The 16,065-nt window shown below is 41.6% G+C and overlaps 1 long non-coding RNA gene across 1 annotated transcript in view; it reads right to left on the bottom strand.

The window, feature by feature from the left end:
• Positions 1 to 4,896: 4,896 nt before the first annotated feature.
• LOC113943304 overlaps positions 4,897 to 16,065 on the bottom strand; it is a 43,003-nt gene continuing 31,834 nt past the window's right edge. Inside the window, exons 4-5 of the long non-coding RNA XR_003526277.1 lie at positions 13,876 to 13,980; positions 4,897 to 8,827 (exon numbers count right to left, since the gene is read on the bottom strand). This is a non-coding gene — a long non-coding RNA (uncharacterized LOC113943304). The remainder of the gene's footprint in view (positions 8,828 to 13,875; positions 13,981 to 16,065) is intronic.

The raw sequence follows: 16,065 nt of genomic DNA, 5'->3' as shown, positions 1-16,065 counted from the left end.
GCATGCCTGATTAAACAGCTCACAAGATCTTCAGAATCTCAGTATTTGCTATGATTAAAGTCCTATGGAAATCATTATTATAATAGACAATGCATTAAAGGTCTTCTCCTCTCTTTCTCTGTCTCGGTTTTCTAGAATCTTACCTGGAAATAAGTGGAAAAGTCTTCTTTTTATGACATTTCTGTGTGTTTTAATGAGTGAAGAGTTTCTTTGTGCACAGCCATGCTTTTGCCAGGTTCCCAGGGAGGCAAGTACAGTGGTATCATTGCTGTGAAACTGCAGGCAAAGTTGTCAGGCGGAGCTTGTCAGGACATCTTCTGAGGTTTTACTGGGAAGCCTTCAGGGTGAAGAAAATTGGAAGTGACCTTTGTACAGAATTACTACACATGCAAGTAGGCTTAGACAGAGAAAAAAGGGAAAGGTTTCTGTTAGGTTTTACTCGTATTTCAAGCCAAGTAAAACAACTTCATTTTCCTAAGAAAGTGCTGCCGTATGGAGCAGGATAAAAATTTAATTTAGTCAGCAAGAGTTATTGGCTGTTATAGCAGAAAACACTAGGAGCTATTGCAATATTGCATAGAGTTTTGACTTGTAAACATGACTGGTTCCTGTTATACTCTACTATCACAAATTAATAGCTTACTATAAAAAAATAAATGAAGGATAGGCCTGAAGAGCAGGAAAGACTCAATGAGCACTAATGAGCTTCAGGACTGTCTCATCAAGAAAGCTGTAGAACCTTCTTCCCTTGAACTTTTGAATAATGTCTGCCAGTATCGAAGAGGAAATCTCTTTATCCACCCCTTGCAATGATTTAAAGAACATTTGTCTGACTTACTTAATTATTAAGACCACTTAATTTTTTTTAAGGAAAAAAATCCATGGGCATAAAGGAAAAGCTGTCTATGCTGCTAGAAGAAACTAGAGGTAAATTTAAATTTCATTAACTTTATTTGACGTTGTTTTATTTATTTCATAACTTCTGTGAAAAAGAGAAAAAACATATAGACATATCCTAATATAACACTCACAGTTTTTGTTTTCTCACCCTTCTTTACATAAAAGCAAACAAATAAAAAGAAAACAAATAAAACAATAAATTAAAAACTGAAGCCCGAGTGTGTTTTTTATTTATATTTTTGGAAAGCAGTCTTTAGACCACATTTTGATGTTATTTACACAGCAGATATAGAAAGAGAGAAAGAGAGGATGGAATTTATTTAGGATTTGTTCTATCATTTTCATGATAAGGTAAGTGCCACTGCAGAATTCCTTAGATTTATTACTTTCATGGGAAAATGTGAGACAGAGCCTACAGTGCAGCTCAGGGCCAATGCAAATCACAACATCTTGCCCACAATTTTATTTGCAAAAGTGCCGCTCTACCTCTTTGCATAATTTTCCATGTGGCTTTTCTCTCGAGTCAGTGCCTCTCTGAGAAAAGGAGCGCTGCCATCTGCTCAGCACGGTTGTCTCTGGGATCACCTGCATGTGTCCTGCTCCTCCTGGTGCAACCATGGGGACTGCTCCTTCGCCTGCTGTCCCTTTTGCTGGCCTTGCTTCTAAACACACACGGTGGGAGCAACCAAGTTTAACATGCTCTCTGCCACACTGACATGAGCCAGTTCTCCTTTTAAGTGCCCATGGCAGAATAGACCCCACTTCTACTGTGAGGGGACAAGGGGTGGGCTGTTTGTGGACCAGAGAAGGAGAGCTTATGCTCCCTCAGGACAGAGGGCAAGGGCAAGGAAACAGCAAAGGGATGCAGACCCTGAGACCACAAGGGAGTAGATGTGGTTTCCATGAGGAGAGGAGAAAGTTTCCCCTCACCATATGGGCACCATGAATGGCACAGAGTTGCTCACCATGAAGTGAGGGGGTGAACCTTGATTCTGGCTAGTAAATTATTCCAGTGTCAGGACAAAGTACAAAAGTCCAAAATTCATGAGTGTGCAATTCCTTACATACACTGTCTTGTGCCTAGGTTCAAAGAGCCCCTTGCTCACTCTTGTGCCTCAGATACCCATGGCTTTGTTCTTTCAGGTTCAAGAGGAGTTTTGCTTTACTGATGAGATTTTTGACACAGTCACATTCCCTCCTGGGATCCAGACCCAACAGCATGAAGAAAACACCTTGTCTACCAGTCTGAAGAAAGTATCACACAGCAACTGGAGATGAACAAATTCGAACACTCAGACTTTAGCAGAAGGCTGAATGGCATGTTCACCATTTTTTTGCTCTTCCCTTCTTCTCTTTGTAAGCTGTTTTGATTTTAAATACAAGGATGTTAAGTATGTGAATCATGAACCACCTGTTGGCAGATGCAGTTGGCACAATAAAGTTTTTCTGTCACATTTGGTCTCACTGTGGCATAAAGCAAGCTCTACAATGCTGCAAAAAAGTGGCTGAGAGCTGAACAGGAGTCTCTCCATCATAAGTACAGCTCCACAGTACCCATGATCACGAGGGGGCTCAGTTAAATTTGATGAGAGAACTCAAGAATGATATTTGTTGTTGAATGAGAAAAATATTTAGAATCATTCTACATTATTTCCAAAGCCCTTTTTATCTTTCCTTTTTTTTTCACTAGCTCAAATAACAAAACTCCATACATGTTCAATTAATATTATTGACTTCCATTCAGTTTAGGTAAATAGGATCATCTTAACCAGAATGTGTTCACGTCCAAGGACGTGAATGCAAACCCAGACACATTTAGCCTAAAGTGTTTAGTGCTACTGTATACTCACACACTATTGCATTTCTGTGTGGTCATTTCCGTTCTTTCTTCCATTCATTATATGCCAAAAGTTCTAATCACAAAATAATGTTCAACTAACCAATACAATTATGATTTATTCTTAATGTGGAAAAAGTCAGGTTAAGCAAATTCTCAAGCAATTTCACTTACTGCCAATTCCTCAAGGAACTGAGGATTTCTTTCTTAGCTCAAACATTGAAGTAAACTCTCCCATTTTCTTTAGTTTATAGTTTCCCAAACTGACAATTTCATCCACACAAACTAAAAGGAAAATCCCTTGTAAAATTTCTTGTGCAATATTACTAGGTCAATAAATGGCCAAAAAAATCATTGGGAACTCTGCAGAATCTCCTTTTCTAGACCTTGCCTTAAGTTGGTCTGGATGGGTAAAATGGTCAGATGACTGGAAGTTACCTTCCAGGTATTTGGAAATGAAAGGTGATACATCTGGGAACTTTCTTACAATCAAAGGCAAACACCCACTCAGTGGATTAAAGGCAGATGAGAGGGAGGCAGAAAGATATCTGCAAAAGGTATTGCTAAACAGCTGTCTGATGACAGGTTTAAAATTTAAATTACAGACAGGTGACTCACTCTAGAACCCAAGTAACACAGCAGGGTTCTGGAAATAAGTAGAAGAATGTGCTTTACATAAAAAAAAAAAATGTTGTGATATAATGAAGTAATCGATACTGAGATGTACATGAATAGGTAAAGTACATGTCTGCATAGTGACTCTGCTATTCAGTCTTACAACCAATGTCGTGGAAGTTCTACTGTGAAAGAAATAGCTACTGTATTTTATTATTGTGTTATAGGAAGGTGAAAGGTGAGGGATCAAGAAGACCAATACCAACCTGATGTGAATGCAAGACCTTGCATTTTGTTTCCCTGCCTTCAAGGAGCCCAAAGAAGAGGTGGTCTCAGAGGAGACTGGTTCCATTTAAACCCAGCAAGGTAAAAGGCAGTTAAAAGGAAAGAGGAAAAGACCTGACTGATACACAGAGTATATTTGCATGTGTTGCATTATTAGATTAAGGAGGTATTTCTGATTAGAAGAAAAGAATTCTTCTAACAACAAAGAATTTTCATATATCCAGACCAGCTCCTACCAAACGAGGAACAAACAAGTCACCTCCACCAATGTTGCTAAAAGTTATCCACAGACCAAATTTGACTTTGTGCACTCACTGTCTGGCAGGCACCTAAAAGTAACTAATTTTCTTAGCTTAGTCCTTACAATTTCTTCCAGGGATGTGCAGATATGGAAGTGTATCCCTACAGTTTTACCGTTTTTGCAATCAGCACTGCTGAGAAAAAAAAAAGACTTGGTATGATCAGAGCACTGGTCAAAGGCAAGAGACACAAAACAAATCATGCTTATCTCTGCTCAAATTACCTGTTCCATTATGTCTGTGCTGTACAGCCTCCATGCTGACTCATGCCATTACCTCATGGGAAATCTTCTAAAAAGTAATGAGTAGTACTTTTGTGATGTACATACACGATGTCATTACTTCCATCTAACTTCACCACTGCTGTTGTCCTAATGAAATAGCTAGAACTAAATTTTTTGAGATGTACTGAAATACCAGCCAGGAGAGAGAGGGTAACAAAGAAACTTGGGGAGGAATGAAAAGGGAAATATTAGGGAAAGAAACTTTTTTAAAGTGGAAGGGAAAGAAATAAAAAAACTCCTTGGCATTATTTTTCATGCTGTGCAAATGTGAAGAGGAAGAAGAGGAGCTGGGAAATTATGCTCCCTTGTCTCTCTTTGACAACTACCCTGAATGCTTTTACATTAGTAGCCACTGGCCAAAAAAATTGTCCAAGGGGCAGTGACCTACTAGCTTATTCTCTTCTCTTCTGTGACGTACTGACTGAGTATCTGAGGTGTTTGTGAACACAAGTGCTTGTGGCTTCAAGACATTGGATGTTTTTGACAAAATATTTTAGTTGTTAGAAAAAAGTAAGGGTTCATCAAAACAGAAACTACTTTTAGTAAGGAACAGCTATTAAAGGCTCTCTCTATTTTTGAAAGAAAACCTTCTTTAAGAGACTTACATTTATCAAACCAACTGATCTGACATTTCCAGGATTAAATCTTTATCTTCTATTCCAAAGCAGTTCCCCATTTGAAATTTGAGTTGGTTTTAACGGTTTAAAAACACAAAGATCAAAACACTTGTCACTTCAACAAGAACTATTGCAAAAAACCATGTTCAGTAAGTTCAGTAAGTACTTTCCTCTTTTTTCAGCATAAGAAGCATGTCCAACACCTCCAAGTTCACATTTGGAAAATTCTGAGTTAGACTCTCTTCTGTGGTCAGTCTCAGCCAAATTCATACAGACGAGCAAGCCCTGTGCTCATGACAGAGACCTGTGTTATAAGCATTGTGGGAAATGATTGTATCACACTACTGAAATTGAGCAAAATAGTCACAGTAAGGTGCCTGAAAGTAACATACTTGCAGAAAATGGCATCTCACCTCTCAGTAACTCATCTGTCGACATACCAGATATTTATTCTCAGTTTCTAAAACCCACCATTTTTCAGGTTTCTACTATTTAATGACAGCTAAGCAAACTTTATGCAGAAATCCCTTGTGAACTTCCTGGGGTTAGAGTTTTTCTTTGCTTGGCTCTTGTCTTTATTCCTGTTCTTTCTCTTTCCCATGCCGAGTAATCCTTCCTCTTCTGGAACAAACCTCTTGAGATCCTTCTACCTTCACTTCCAGCACAGATCAGAAGGAACCACCTTTCCCCCCTGACTGAGGTAAATTGCATTTTCAGTCTTCCCTGCGATACTGACACAGCCAGAGGAAACTTTGAGACTGCAGCTTTGCAGCACTACGAACACGGGGTTTCAGTACTCAATTCTCCTTTCCACAGATGTATGCTTCTTGTAGTATGAGATCAGTTAGCTGTTCCTGACAGATCATGTTACAGTAAACAGTCTCTGGTTTCATCATGCAGGCTCCCCAGCATTTTTTCAGCTGGGAAACAACTGTGAGAACAATGGAGGATACATCACTGACAATAGGTGCAATATCATTTACATTTCTGACAAGCTTTCAGCATTGCTTTATTTCAGCTGAGTTCCTGCCTCCATTATGTGACTGCAATGTGCCTGCTGAGAGATGAAATGCTGGCTCCCTGACAAAAGCTAAAGCAGGATACACCCGCTATTGGTTGAACACAAGGTGACTTTCCCAGCTTATAGAGGCCTGGGAAAAAGCGAGAATAATGCTGGTGTAAACCACAATATTCAAAAGGTATTGAGCATTTCCTTGCACATATGCAACAAAAATAGATAATGGCGAGGTGGTTACTGCTGTTGCATACAATAAGGGCACATAAGCTCGGAGACTGAGTCCTTGCATGTTGCTGTAGAAGCTTCCTTGGGATGCTTGGAATTTTTTGGCACATGAGCAATCCCATTGCACTTCTCCAGCAATGATTTACAGAGTACACTGCTGCCCAGCTTCCAGTTCCCTTGTGCTGGTACGCCATGCATTTGCTAGACAAGACAACGCTGTATCTGTTGTCTAGGGAGTTAGAACAGGTGCAGAGACACACAGAATAAGAGTTGTGTTGGGCAATAACTGTGGGAGTCCTCAGCTGAAGACCCATTCACCAAACAGCCCAACAAGGGCTGACACCTCCATCAGGAAGATGGGATTTGCTCATCTCCCTTTTCACAGCCCCACTGTGCACACTCCAGGCAAATTTCAATGGAAGATCAAGAGTAATCAAGCAGAGAAAAAACTCTGAGTAGATGCCACAACTCCAATACCTCAGTTCAACTACTCTGTCACTTATATTTGTAAATTCACGTTGTCTTTTCATGGACTGCATGGTTATTTTTGAAGGTTGAACATATTCCTTTTCGCTTACACAAGAGCGTATTACGTTGTCAAACTGCATTCAGCAGTCCTTCCTCCCCTCCTCAGGTTACATGTCAACATTGATGTCTCTATATAGCAAACCCACATTAGGGCTAGTTTTAATACTGAACAACAGCCATTTCTTCACCTCGACTCCCAGCAAGGTCTTTTGTTACGGCCCGGTGGGGAAATAAGGGACACTCACTCAGGGTTCGTTGTAGGTATGTAGGTCCTGGAGTAAGTGAGTAAGCAAGCTCTTTATTAAAATGGCTTCCCCTTAATATAGCAGAGGAAAGGAACATTCTGGAACTGGGGATGTGAACATGACATATAGGGAAAGAGAAGAAGGGAACTCGCCTTAATAGGGAGAACAAGGAGAGGTTACATCTCTATAAGGGATCAAGGGGAGAGGTATGACCTTATATGGAACATCTACACTGTGGCAGCTAACAACCAATCAGAACATGACGGTAAAAGAAGTAAACAACCTGAGGGGATTTTTCATAAAAATGTAGGAGTACAAAGTAGGAGAATACAACAAACATCAAAACCTACGCATTCATGCATCAGTCCATTGTATTTGCTGAAAGTCCATTATGTTGAAACTTCATCTTCCTCTTCTATGGATTCTTGTAATGCTTTCTTCCATCTCTGATACTGTTCTTCTTCATGGTCCTCAACCCCCACAGTCTTTCATCACAATGGGTCCTGCACCACCACAGACAATCTGCAAACCATGTCCAAGTAGCTATGCCACAGCTCATGTCAGTCTGCCTGACCAACACAAGAGCTATAGCTGAACAACCCTGGCAGCCTGGCTTTCCAGTTTGTTGAATTATTGATTTTCAAAAAACTTTTTCTTGAATAAAGAATTGCAGAATTTACCAGGTCGAGACCTCAAAGCTCTTCAAAACAGAAAAATGCTCTTCTTGAGAACCAGGGCACCAAATATTTCATGTGTTCAGAAGCTCTTTCTAAGACTCCAGGAGACGCTGAACTACTCATTAAGAAAAAATTTCAGTAATATCGTTGACTCCAAAACAGGGATAACAGATACAAGAAGGCAATCTTGTAAAATAATACTTTCTGCTGTCAAAACTATAATGATATTTTTTTCCTTATGTAGACTATGTTGGTTTTAGCCTGTTACATCCCTAACAACTACCTTTACTTGATAGGCATAATGAGCCTTACTTACCTCTTTGCTCCTCCATCAGAGTTTAGATGCACCATTGGATGCTCCTTCCACTAATCATGCACAAAGCTCAATATCATTTCTCAAAGCAGTGCTGCAGCCAGGACAGGACTCATTTTGAACTGCTATAAGACATTTGGATCAATATAAGTTCAGGGTACAAGCTTTTTTTATGTACTTCTGCCATTTGCAATGCACACTAGCAAAAATCATGGTGTTTACTGCAAGTGGAGATTCAGAAGTTCAGCTTTCCAGACTCCTCTTTCCAGATGAGAGTCGTGTTTGTACAGTGTTTTGTTGAGATAATTTTAAGATTGTTGGGAAGTGTAGAAACCTGGTCTAGACATTCCAATCAAGAGTTCAGAAAAAACCCCATACTGACTACTCTACTGCTTTGGAAGTCTTTCAAAATCTGTGAAATCTCCTCTGTGAAACATAAAGTGTGACATGAGAGTTTGTTTCTGGGAACTAAAGCATGTTTTGGTTGTGCGTGCTTGAGAGACAGAGATCAGTGAGTATGGTGATGCCTCTGGAGCTCAAGTATTTCCAGAAGGCTGCTGCAAAAGAAACCTCAATTTGTTGTTACAGCAGGGATTTTAGGAGAAGAACGGTGTTGATGAAACCTCTGCCTCTTCAAACTTAGGCTGTTCTATTCAGCATTAAAATAGTTTCCTGCATTCTTGGCTAAAATTTCCCACCTCCAAGGAGCAGAGGCCAGCAAAGTCTGCCTGAAAGTCATAGAATCCTTAAGGTTGGAAAGAGACCTTTAAGATCATCAAGTCCAATCATCAACATAGCACATGTTCATGTTGAAAACATGTCCTCAAGCACCATATGCCCAAGCTTTTTGAATGCTTTCAGGTGTGATGAGTCCATCACTTCACTGGGCAGCGTGTTCCAGTGCTCTACAACCCTTTCCGTGAAGAAATTCTTTTCTCCCTTGTTGCAGCTGGAGGCCATTTCCTTCGTCCTGTCACTTGTCACCTGGAAAAAGAGACAATCTCCTTTCACCACCCTGTAGAGAGCAATAAGGTCACCCTCAGCTTCCTTTTCTCCAACCTGAACAAGCCCAACTCCCTCAGCTGCTCCTCTTAGGACTTGTGCTCCAGACCATTCATCAGCTCCTTTGCTTTTTCTGGCCACGCTCCAGCACCTCAATGTCTTTCTTGCAGTGAGGGACCCAAAACTGAACACAGGATTTAATGTGTAGACTCACAAGTGCTGAGTACTGTGGGATGATCACTTCCCTAGTCCTGTCGGTGACCAGGGAGCTGCTGGGAGGAGAGGGGCTGGAGGAGCTCCACACCTGCGGACCCTGTGGCAAAGGGTGGCTAGAGGAGGGTGAGCAAGACACTGTTTCAGCCACTGCCTCTGCAAAGCTAAGGACTGTGAAATGGATAGACTTGAGGAATTTGTTTTTCATGTCATCCTGAATTATATTGCCCGGTTTGTCTACTTAATATTATCGTTAAAGATGACCAATTTATGTTTATGAGTGAGGAAAATTAGGCCCCAAGGCATAATGAAGTTCATTTTTTCTGAATTGTTGAACAATGGCCTAAGATAATGATTTATTACTAATCGCTAAAAATTTTAACCCATCCCTTGTGACTGCCTAATATGCATATGTAGAACAAGTAGAAACACTTAAGATCCACAAGATAGGTAATTCATTATCTTTCTATGTGTCGTGGATTGAGGTGGCTGGGTTTTTGGTAGCGGGGGCAGCTACATTGGGTGGCTTTGGTTAGAAGCTGCTAGAAGTTTCCCCCCCAATGAAGCCAATGATAGCTGGCTACAGGAGGGACTTCCTGCTGCTGGCCAAGGGAGAGCCAATAATCATGCCACTGTGATAACATATTTAAGAACAAAGTTGTTGCGCAGAAGAATTTTCCAACCAGGAGAGAGTTGATCAGAGCTCCTGGGTGGTCCCACCACCTCCCCCACCATGGGAGGAGAGTGGGGCAGCGGCAGCCGAGCCCAGGCCTCTCGGGACCTAGCCCAGAGCGGACAGCGGCGGCCCAGCCAAGCTGCCCATATTGCTCTTGGCAGTGCCAGCTGAGCTGAGCGGCGGCCCCTGCGAAGAACTGACTGGGGCCAGGGCCAGGGCTGGGGCTGGGGCCAGGGTGTGCAGCCCCGTGGAGAGCAGCCCCACAGCCCCCCAGGCCCACCCCGCAAGCAGCCTGTGCTGGAGCCCATCCTGCCCGAGGAGCCGAACAGCACCAACAGTGCCAAAGCTCCCAAGGGGAACTGTGAGGGTGGGGGGTGGTTTGCCCTACGGGCTAGACCAGTGCAGCACAGTGGTCCCTGCCGGCGGGTACTGCCCTCCCTTCCTTCTCAGCTGATTTGAGCCAGGGCCCAGGCCGGGGCAGCCCACTGCGGTGCAGCCAAGCCCATGCTGGAGCAGATGGATTCATGGAAGAAAGCTATTACCCCCGTGGAAGGCCCAGGATGGAGCGAAGTCTTTCAAGAGACTTGTGGCCTGTGGAGAGGAAAATCCACACCGGAGCAGGTTATGGCCCTGTGGGGGATCCACATCAGTACAGCTCACCCTATGAAGGGCTGCATCCTATGAAGGACCATCAGGGTGCGGAGACCCTCCCTGCACCCCATGGAGAAGTGACCCTCAGGACAGTAGATATGGAAGAGCTACTGCCTGAGGGGTGGACCTATATTGGAGAGATACATCAAGGACTGTTACCCATGGGAGGGACCCCACAGAGCAGAGGAAGGACTCAGAGCTGTGGACCCCCCTGTAATCCATGGTGAGGACCATGGTGAAGCAGGCTGTCCCCCTGTAGCCCATGGAAGTGACCTACGGGACAGCAGATTTGGAAGACCTGTTGCCCGAGGGGTGGACTTGTCTCCCTGCACCGCTGTGGGGTGACGAGGGAGAATATGGAAGGAAGGAGGAGTGGGTGGAAAGTGTGATTAAGACTGTTTTATTTCTCACTCTTTATATCTTTTCCTGTTAGTAATAAATTTAGAATTAACCCCACATTGAGTCTGTTTTGCCTGTGTGACCTCTCCCAGCTCCGAGTGACTTTAGTGGGTGCCTAGAATCTGGCCAAGATCAACCCACAACAAACTGTTTTACTCATAATTTCAAGAACTTTGTAAACTTAGAGCAATATATTTGCGATTTTTTTTTCTTTTTTCACAATTTCACCATCCTATCCCTGACATTGCAAAAATGCTGTTAAAGGACAAAAAGCCCCTACATTTCATATGAAGGAAGTCAATGCATTATCATACCTTCATGACTTCTGTAATTTGGATATTCACTGAAAGAGCAAGGTCTTTTAAAATGTTTTGGAAGACCCTTGAAAAATCCTCCAAAACCTTCTAGAGTCAGCTACAGATTGGTTTTGCTCTGGGCTTTTGCTTTCTTTGCTGGTCCATCTAGCATTGCCAAAGAAACAAAATTACAAATCATAGGATCAAGTTGCAGCTAACACTTTATCTGTAAAAGCAGTCCTTACATTGCCACAATTCATGGGAGACATCTTCAGCCATCTGGCTTTTTTTTTACTTATTTCTCAGCCGTAACTTCTCTTAGCCTCTTGCTATCAGAGAAAAGGTGGAGCAAAGCCTCCAAGTGGAAGTTTATTGCTCTACCTCTAATCTAGGAGACCTATCCAGACAAAAAACTTGCTCTTCCAGGAAAGGTTTATTTAGTAAGAGTTCCTGACATGGTCCAAAGCAAGAAATGACAATGAGCAGGAGAACATCAAGAAAAGGTTGATTTCAAATGTTTTTCATATTGCTGGGTGACTGCATGCTATTCTTGTCTCCAATAATAAAATTTGTTAATTGTACATCTGAGTCACTGAGTGCTTTGCAACTCCTACGTGATAAAAATAAAATATACTCATTTGTAGTTACTTATTTTTATGAACACTGGGAATATGCTGCCAGAAGCACTTGCATATTTTCAGGCATTTTGCTTGCAAAGCCGTATTCTTTTGACTACCTGAGTTCCCCCACCTGTTATTGCTCATCAGAGCTGGGCTGCTTATAGTTTCTGGTTAGCAGAACTTGACTCATAACAATTGCATTCTTAGGATATGAAGATAAATTCTTTCATCATAGCAGAGGGATTCATCTGCACAAATGCCATTGCTGTGATGCTGCTTTTTCATTAATAAGCAAAGTCACAACCCACACAAGTTCCAAGTGCTGAACACAATCAACTCTGATATCAGAGTAGGACTCAGTGTATGCTACAGTGAAAATACAGGATGCAGAAAATACTTTTCTTGTCTGAAAAGAAGCTAGCTAAAACTAACAGCCTTTGTTCTTGACATATATCTTTTATCTTCAATACAGACTGTATTAGGTAATAATAAACAATTGCCGATCACAGAATTGTGATGCAGAATGGAAAAAAAATGAAAGCGAAGAAAGTTTTGATCTCAGTGCATCAAGCAGAAACAGTTCAGTACATAGCCTCTTCTGAACAACATGAGCTTGCAATGCAACAGTGAGAGAAGGTGCAAAGTTCACAGAGGCCCCAGGCAAAGACTGAAGTTGACCTCTTCGCCCTTGCATTTTGTTGATTTACAGTGATGCCTACTATCGTGGGAAGGCCTTTGAGTTGCTCAGACTTACAGCCCAGAAGTTGGTTTTCTGCCCAGTAGCTGAACCTGGTGCTAAAGATGCTGGTGTGATTGGTAAAAGGGTAACAGCTCTGGAGATGGAAGAAGCAATATCACCAACAGGTCTGGTAAGGATACGGAAGGCACATGCATCTGCAGCTCCCAGAGAAACTGCGCTCAGTAGAGTCATCTCCCTCTCTGGAGCTGTGGAAGGGCACTAGTGAAATCACAAATGAAAGCGCAAGCCTGGATACAGTCAGAGATGTATTTTGGGACAGGCTGTCTGGGACATGTGAAACCTTGCTAGAAATATCTTATGTTGCTGATGAAAATACAATTTCATCTACCTTCATTCATTTTTCTTTAAATTTTAAAAAGTCTCTGTGCACAACTGTAGTAATAAACTTTATAAAGTCTCCCATTTCTGTCTTACTGACATTCATGGTCCACATTTGGAGTGTTCTAATTGCCCATCCATTGTCCTGGATAGACTATCTATGGGCCCTCTGAACATGGCAGACCTTGAAAGCACCTGTGTAGTCCATCCCCAGTTGCTACACTAGTTTCTCTGACAGACCAGAACTGCTAAAGCAGGGTTTCTCATAGACACTCCACTATAACTATATCATCTGGGAGAGGAAAAAGTGGATCATGAGAGATTAAATCCATGGGCGGATAGAATATATAACAAAGTAAGCAAAGAATAAGTAGGGGGGGGGGGGGGGAGTAAGAAGTGTCCTGGAATAAGAGCTGTGCTGTAACAGCTCTGGGGAAATGAACAGGTGAGAAACTCAGTAGAGATAAACAAACAGCTAGGGGGATTAATAGATGTGCCTTGGGAGATGAAAAAAATTGTCAGATCTTCTAAGAGAAAAGCTTGGGAAGGTAGTAATGCCAACTCTGTTGAGGGAGGTTGAGAAACTTAGAGGCCAAGATAAGCAGTAGGAAGATGAATACCAGGAATAACCAAAAGACAATGCTAGGCTTGAGTAAGAAGTGAAGGAAGCCAACAGAAGTGCCAAGAGTCTGAGAAATAATCTTGAGGAGACAATTAACATGAAAGCCATCTCATGGGAGCTAGGAGCGGTAGTTTGGAGATCAAGACATATGACTCTTTCTTCAGGTCACACTAAAACTTAGGCATTTTCTGGTATTGAAGGTCTTTGCCTAGGTTTCTCAAAGCAAGCAGATGACAATTTTATCTGGTTCTACAACACGCATGTTGCACATGCTAGCATTACAAACAGTAGTAGCTTTCAGTGTACTTGGTGGACACTACCCAAAATTGCTTAGAAGTATTATGAAATCACAGCCCTTACTTGAGGAGCTCTAAAAACATAAAATCATAAAAACCCTTATATAAGAAAATATTAAAAAAAAAGTACACCTGCAGAATTCATAGTCATCTGAGGGCACATGAGCTTCTCTTCTTACCCTCTCATTTCTCGGGGGGTGCTGGAAGCTGGTGCAACCCTAGTACAGGTTTTCTCTTGGGTGGTTTCTCTCCACTTCTTTAGCCTGACATACTATGGCATGGACCTGGAAAGAAGACAAGATTCCCACAAGTCCCTCATGCATTACAGTCGTTAGCTGCAGCCCTGCACTCAGTGACTCATCACGTGCAGAAAACTGTAAACATGGAAAGGCAGGGAATCTGGAAGGAGCAAACTCACCTCCGCTCAAGTAGGTGTACACAAGTGAGTTATCTTCCTCTACCATAGGGTCTTAATCTTAGTAGTAATCACCATCTCATCTCTCTCAGGACTGTATTTTTCAGGAGATTTTCTTGAGACTTTTCTATTTCCTAAGAATAGGCTATTCCCTAATCTATTGCAACAGCAAATGCCTGCCATTTTCTAGACTGAGAGTCATCAGAGTGCCCTGTCATTCTGCAGGCAATTTGATGGCATCAATAGTTCCCTCTAGCGAGAGAGAGCATTTAAGTATGTATGTAGGTATGTAGCATTTCTGATTTATACACTTGGGGTGTAATTCTGCACAGCCTCTGAAGACTGCAAAGTTATTCAGTCCAGTGCAAAGTCCAAAGGTCCCCTCTTTGGAAGGAGAAGCTCTTGGCACAGCTCTCTTTAATCCAATGTAAATGATGTTGCAGAGTACACAGCAATAGCAAATCCAATGGAGTTTCCTCCTCACTTAGACATCTTTCTCTTACTGCAAAGCGTGGCCAGTTCTGGACATGTTTGGTCCCTTATGCAATAGCTAGACCATTAGGTGCTTTGGTCTAAAGATGCCATCCTAGACACCACTGGGCATGCAAGGAAGTACAAGGGAGGTTCTTTCCATTTAGAGGTATGCTATGAAACAACAGGCTTTTCTAGGTTCATGACTTTCCCAGGAGATAGCACTTATACTGCCTCTCCAAATGTCAGTGACTAAGAAAGTGATTTTCTAGCATGGCATTGTGACATTGCATTACCACAGCTTTTGATTTCATGACATCTAGAATCTAAAAAGACTGGATTTACCAGGCAAATGCAAACAAATACTGCTTTGAGGAAAGCTGCACTTCCTTTCCAGCTCCTAAACTGCCTTCTCAGTATTTTCAAAGGCAAATATTTAAAATTTACCAATAAAAATATTTGCTACTTCTCTCTTAAAATATCTGCTATGAAAGCAACATCTTCTTGTCCCTGTGCCTGTATGGTTTTAGAAAGAGTAACAGAAAAGTCTCACAATCTCTTCTCTGTTATTTGTCATTTTCTGTATCTATTCACTCACAGCAGTAGGATGTAAAATAATGAAGTGCCAATGTGAGTAATTTTACACCTTTGTATTTCAAACATATTAAGTACAAAGTGGATATTAGCATCAGCTGGTGAGTCAGCTTCTCTGAGCACAGGAAGAATCGTGAATATATTCAGCATACACATTTCTATCTTTCCTATTAAAATGTAAATATTTGTTCAGAAACCCTTATGATTAATTGGCATGAAGATTGCATTAGGTAAAAAATGAGTCATAGTGCTAAAATACTGGCAGAATAAGGGCTCTTTGACTGTGTTTTTCACTACTAGGGATGGATATTAAAATTATTCCCTTTCTTGGGCTTAATACACCAGTTCATCTGCCCCACCACAGTGACTGTGACAGTAGCCAGCAGTTGGGGCTCAGGAACATGACAAATATGGCAAGGACCTTTCTGCTGATATATCTTCTCAGTTTCTCTCAGTTAGTGATTTAGAGACTTGTCAAGCTGGAAGTTGTGCCAGCGATGGACTATGATCTGTGAGGCTGCCCAAGCTCTTTTTTAATCCATTTATACCTTTAAAAAATCAACTACAACAGACACCTTAATTTGATTATATATATTTTTTGAGAGATAATTTCCAAGTCATTTAATTATAACTCTTTACATGATGCTATCAATCTCTTGAACTGTGGGAAATTATGCTTTACTCACCTTCTCTGTGCCATTTATACACTTCAGCATTTCTATCAGGTCTTTCACAGTTATGTGCTACCTCTTATAATCTGAGATGAAGTGCCCCACTTTATTTCTCCTCTGACAGAACTGATTCCATACATCTGTTCAGCTTGACAACCTTCTCAACCTATCTTCTAGTTTTACTGCTACTTTTCTGAAAAAGGGTTTCCATGCAATAT

The sequence above is a fragment of the Corapipo altera genome, unplaced genomic scaffold (genome assembly GCF_003945725.1).
Source record: "Corapipo altera isolate COAL_440 unplaced genomic scaffold, ASM394572v1 61411, whole genome shotgun sequence".
NCBI classification, from domain to species: Eukaryota; Metazoa; Chordata; class Aves; order Passeriformes; family Pipridae; genus Corapipo; species Corapipo altera.
The sequence above is the reverse complement of the archived record's forward strand: the minus strand, read 5'-3'. Positions and strand labels throughout refer to the sequence as shown.